The sequence below is a fragment of the Hyperolius riggenbachi genome, chromosome 4 (assembly GCF_040937935.1).
Source record: "Hyperolius riggenbachi isolate aHypRig1 chromosome 4, aHypRig1.pri, whole genome shotgun sequence".
In the NCBI taxonomy this organism is placed as follows: Eukaryota; Metazoa; Chordata; class Amphibia; order Anura; family Hyperoliidae; genus Hyperolius; species Hyperolius riggenbachi.
Genome location: NC_090649.1, coordinates 56,041,794 through 56,047,793, shown reverse-complemented (window position 1 = coordinate 56,047,793; position 6,000 = coordinate 56,041,794).

The window sequence follows — 6,000 nt, the reverse complement described above, 5'->3', positions numbered from 1 at the left end:
CACCGCTGCCCGGACTCCACGGAGAGCTGCAGCGAGACCCCTGACGGATGGAGGACGGCGTGGGAAGCCTCATTAGGATCCGGAGGCTTCCCCCACCCGAGGTGAGTACCCCCCAGGGGATCTTTTCATGTTACAGATCCTCTTTAAGCAAAAAAAAACAAAACACATTAGGCAACATTTCCCCCATAAAATATATTAGGCAGAGTTCCCCTTCAAACTTTTTTTTCTCGTTCTTCCAGTTGTTGCCTCCTAATATCCTTGGCATCATAGAAGGCACCTAAAAATTATGTTTTATTCCACTGTTTTTTGCAACATGTGGTCTTACCTTAAGGCTATGTTTACACTATAAATCGCCAGCTCTTTTTGAAGCGCTGGGCAATTTTTTGCGATTTTAAATTTGCGTTTCCCTGCGCTTTATAAGCGCTTTTCTAAGTGCTTTTGCAGAGGGTTTTTTTTTACTTCCTTACAACAGTCAGGTAGTGAACTCCTGTACCCGGAAATGAATAAATACAATGTATTTCTTCATGAAAGCACTTGGGAAATTGCTATACAAAGTGCTTTTTCAAGCGCTTTGCGATTTCCCATACCTACCATTATAGGCAAACCGCCCAGAAAATGGTACAGACAGCACTTTGGGGAGTGGATCGGAATTGAACCGCTCACATGTGAACACTCTCATAGGGAATCATTGCACAAGCGGTTTTTAGGGCGATTTCTCAAATCGCCAGCGCTTAAAAAACGTAAAAACCCTCATAGTGTGAACAAGCCCTAAGAGGATTGATTAAAAATTTGGGGAGATTTGCACGAGTGCTCCTGGACTCTCGTTCTTCTGTCCTCCATCACTGCTCCCCGACCTCCATTGCTGCAGCTCTGGCTGCACATCTCCCGTGCTTTGCTGACAGAGCAGGGCTGCAGGAGAATGGTGGTTGGAGCCGAGCACTGGAGACACAAATAGACTCTAGTGCTGGGCTTCGGACACCATTTTTCCATAGCCCTTCTGCCGAGAGTCCCGCAGCCATGCTGGACGCTGCACCTACACACCTGGGGGCAAAATCTGCCATTTTGTCTGCTGGCCGCTGGGGAACTCCCTGACAGGTGCCGATGTACACCCAGGGGCCACAAACGCCAGGCTGAGGGACGCTGCCTTCAGAGGCGGGACAAGGTCCTTCAGCACCCAAGGCTGAGACACCAAAGTGCGCCCCTCCATCCCTCCCACCCCAGCCGTCACACACTGATCGCTATTAGACTAATAGGTGCCCCAAGGCCCCCCACCTCCCCAACACCTTAATATCTAGTTATCTGGCTTGCAGTCACTGTCATGTATCCTCTTTTCTTATTTATTTCTGCTTCAAACACAATTGGGAATGACAGCTGAATGAATTGTGCGCCCCCTCCTACACTGCGCCCTGAGGCTGGAGCCTCTCCAGCCTCTGCCTCGGCCCTGGCTGCCTTAGCCCTAGTGCACACCGAGCAGTTTTGGTAGTGTTTTTAAAACCGCTTGCGTCTGCGGATACGCTTGGGTAATGTAATTCAATGGGCTGGTGCACACCAGAGCGGGAGGCGTTTTGCAGAAACGCATACTCCCGGGCTGCAGCATTTTTGGGATTGTGGAGGCGTTTCTGCCTCCAATGTTAAAGTGAACCTCCGGACTAAAAATCTACTCAGCAGAACTGAAAAGGCTTGGTGTTTCTTTAACAGTTTCCCAGCATCAGAACTTAGTTTTTCTTACCAAAGCATCATTTTTAGCTGCATTTTTAGCTAAGCTCCACCCGTCAAAGAAAAAAAGCATGGTGGGATTTCCTATGTTGTTGTTCACGTTGCCTAGCAACTGGGAGGGGTGATCAGCACACAGGACAGTTGGAACTGTGTCTTATGCGCCCTGTCACCTCCTTTCAACCAAAAAGATGGCTGCCATCATGAAATCAAACATTTGCCTGTTCTTTTGAAACAGGGTGGGTAAAAGATTATATTACCTATCTCTTTTAATTACCATAGCTAATGCAACTTAATGACAGTATGTTTGTTTAGGCTGGAGTTCCTCTTTAAGTATAGGAAAAACACAAAATGCCTGATAAAATGCTAGTTCAGAGCGGTTTTCCAGGCGTTTTTGTTACAGAAGCTGTTCAGTAACAGCTTTACTGTAACAATATCTGTAATCTGCTACACAAAACCGCAAAGCACTAGCTGAAACGCTTCATAATAATAAGAAAAAATGCTTCAAAAACCGCTAGCATTTTGCGGATCTGCTAGCGGTTTTTGGTGTGCACTGGGCCTTAGAGCTGTACCCCGTTAAATTTCTGCACCTTGGGGACTTCCTCTGCAGGCTTCAGAAGCACTCGTGCCCATACTGTGCTAGCTCTGTCTTTTACACCGGAAGTATTTATTAAAGCGGACCTGAATTCAGCACTTACTCTACTATAAAAGATAAGCAACAGCATAATAATAAGAAAAACAGTTCTTTGATACAGCTGATATACATCCTGCAATAAATCTGCAGTGTGTTCACTTCCTGCTTTCATAGAAGCAGATATAGGGTTAACATCCTGTGTTTACAAATTAGCAGCTCTGCTGTGGCAGAGGAGATTCCTGAGCTGACACAGCTGAGAGATCAAATTACAGTGGTGATTAGTCACAGATGAGGGGGAATTAGACGGGCTAAACTCTCTAAATACATATAGGCCTCGATTCACTAAGACAAATAGCATGCCTTATCAAAGTTTACATGCCTTATCAGAGTAGCATAGCGAACTGGCTAATTAGCAATGACGAGAGCTCCACTCGTCCTGCCCTGAGCCCCTGCGGGTTCGTAGCGCTCGCTATGCTACTCTGATAAGGCATGTTAACTTTGATAAGGCGTGCTATATGTCTTATGCTGGGTACACATGTTGCGATTTCCTGCTCGATCCATGGGATTGATCTGGATCGATTATTTCCAACATGTTCGATCAGTTTTCGATCGATACAGCCGTCGATTTTGCATGTTAAGTATGCAAAATCGACGGCTGTATCGATCAAAACCCGATCGAACATGTTGGAAATAATCGCTCGATCCCGCGGATTGAGCAGGAAATCGCAACGTGTGTACCCAGCATTAGTGAATCAAGCCCCATAAGGTGCATTTATCTCTGTTTTCCTTCTGTCCGGTGCAAGAGTTCAGCTCCACTTCAAATGGACTTTTTTATGAACTGCAACTGGGGCTTATTTTTGGAGTAGAGCTTATACTTCAAGCATCCAGAAGAATCATGCTAATACACGGTACTATAAAAATATTCGATTTTCCCGTTTATTCGACCAAAACGATTGAATCGAATGAAAGTCTAAAATAATCTTTTTTTTTTTTTTTTTTTCAATCAAGAAAAATTAACGATTATTCAGTTTTTTTCAATAAAAATTTGATCAGACATGTTGAAAAAAATATTTATATTCGATCAAACGGAGTAAATCGAACTAAATTATCTAATCAAAAAAAAAATTTGTACCATGTATGGGCACCATAAGGCTTATTATCGGAGTAGCAGGGGCGTAGCAATAGGGGGTGCAGAGGTAGCGACCGCATCGGGGCCCTTGGGGCAGAGGGGCCCCGAAGGGCCCACCCTCAATTACAGTATTAGCTCTATTGATCCTGTGCTCATAATAATAACTTCTATAGATACTTTGAACAGTGGTAATCATTAACAAGCTATTCCCCATCCCCTTCTTGCACCTCTGACACTGTAGTTGCTATTGGCAGGTTTTGGTCCGCCGTATCAATTGTTATGTATAGAGTGCTTGGGGGGGCCCCATTGTAAAACTTGCATCGGGGCCCACAGCTCCTTAGCTACGCCACTGCGGAGTAGGTCTTTTTTTGGGGGAAACGATAATCATTGCATTATCTACATCCATCCATACAATGTGGGTGTTTGTACAGATGTAGTGTGTGTGTTTTCGAACAAACATATGCAGAAAGTGTGTGAGATCCTAACACAGCGGATTATGTAACAGTGTGGCTATGGCCTCATTGTCTGCTTGTTCCAGAAACACCACGTCCTTTGCCAGCACCAATCACAGGCGCTTGCAAACTTCGCTGCTGCTGCTGCTCTGAAAGTTGTTTGCTGGATTTGTGGTTTATAGGCGGGTGTCATTGCTAGAGGAAGAAAAAAATAATAATGAACTGCACACACACCACACTAACACACACATACAGGCTGGGCAGTGCATAGACTCCCTGCAGGCCTCTGACCAAAGGCATGTTCCTTACCCAGCCAAAACAAACAATCTGACTTTCTCCTCCCCCTTCGCTTGAAATATCAAACTGGTTGAGACTAGATCGTTCAAGCCTGTGCTCTTGGCTGCAGCTTCCCATAGCCCTTTGCTGTGTGTGTGTCTGCAGGCTGCTACAGGCTCTTGTCTAGCACCCCAGTGTCCCTCCTCTCATCGCAGTACAGGATACACACTTTACTAATGGAGAAACGCAGCCACTGGGAAATCTCGTACTGCGTCAAAAGGAACCTAAAGTTACAGATTGCCCAGCAAGCCCGTGGTGAACCAGAACTCCTGGGAGTGTGTAAGGGGCTGAAAAAGGACCAAAACAGCCCTCTTACCAAAATGTTAGGAAAAACAAAAGTGTGCCTTCTTAACCACTCTGCGACCAGCCGACCACCTGACGCCGATCGGCGGCCGCTGAGTGGCTTCCTTGATCCTCAGTCACGCCAATAGGTGTCATCTTGCAAGGAGCAAGATTAGACGGGAGCTCACATGAGAGCGAGCTCCCGTCATTGTAAACAAGCCACCGCAGCGATCAGCCTCCCAGCAGCTGAATACCGCTGGCAGGCTGTTTACCGCATAAAGGATTAAAAATGTGTATATAGCGCTGCCATCTGACGCAGCACTGTACAGAGAACAGCCTTAACTGTCACTCGGAGGGGCTCACAATCAAATTCCTATCATAGGCATATGCCTTTGTATGACAGTTATGTGTAGTGTATGGATCGTAGTGTAGGGCCAATTTAGGGGGAGGATTAACAAAAATGCTAAAATGTCACTTTTTTTTTAATTAAAAATAAACCTGTTAATCGCAGCAGCAGTCAGAGACCTCCAAAAGAAAGATCTATTTGTGAGAAGAAAAGGTGGTAACATTCATTTGGGTGCTAAATTGTATGACTGAGCAATAAATCGTTGTGAAGTGCGGAATTGTAAAAAAATGGCCTGGTCGCTAGGGGAGTATAAACCTCTGGTCCTCAAGTGGTTAATTAAAACAGAAGGTATTTGCGATTATACAGATTGGCGTGAGCCTATGATGTCTCCCACGATGCATCACTGCTGAATATGCAAATCATCATTTGTTGTCCTTGTAAGCTAGCCACACCCCCAGAAGCGCTGGAATGCAATGATGTGTCAGCTTGTTAATTGTACAGAGCCACAATAGTTCAGTATGCATACAGACTGTTTTGGACTAGATGATCCTCAAGGCATGGCATGGATTAATGTGGCTTTATGGGGTAGGAGGACTTAAAACACCCAGATTTACAGATTACCCAGCAAACTCATGGGTAACCAGAACACCTAGGAGTGCATCAGGGGCTACAAAGGACAAAAAAAAAGCCCTCTTACTAAAATGCTAGGAAAAACAAAAGTTTGCCAGAAGTAATTTGCGATTATTCAAAGGAACCTAAAAAAAAAAAAACCCTTCTAACAAAAGAGGACGGCTGCTAATTACAGTATTTAATATGGCTTCCTTAAAGGATCACTATTGTGAAAACTTGTAAAATTTCAAATACATATGTAGAAAATGTACATTTGTCCCAGAGTAAAAATACACTACAAATACCTTTTTTCCTACGTCTATGTCACTGACAATAGGCTGTAAATATCTGATGGATCTGACAGGTCTTGGACTATGCCATCTTCTTCATGGGGCTACTCTGGGTTTCATTATTTACAAAAGGACTTCCTCAACGGCATTTTCTCAGTCCAATTGCTGAGATAGTGTGCAAGTGAGTAGGGAGGTGGGCCTGCATCTTT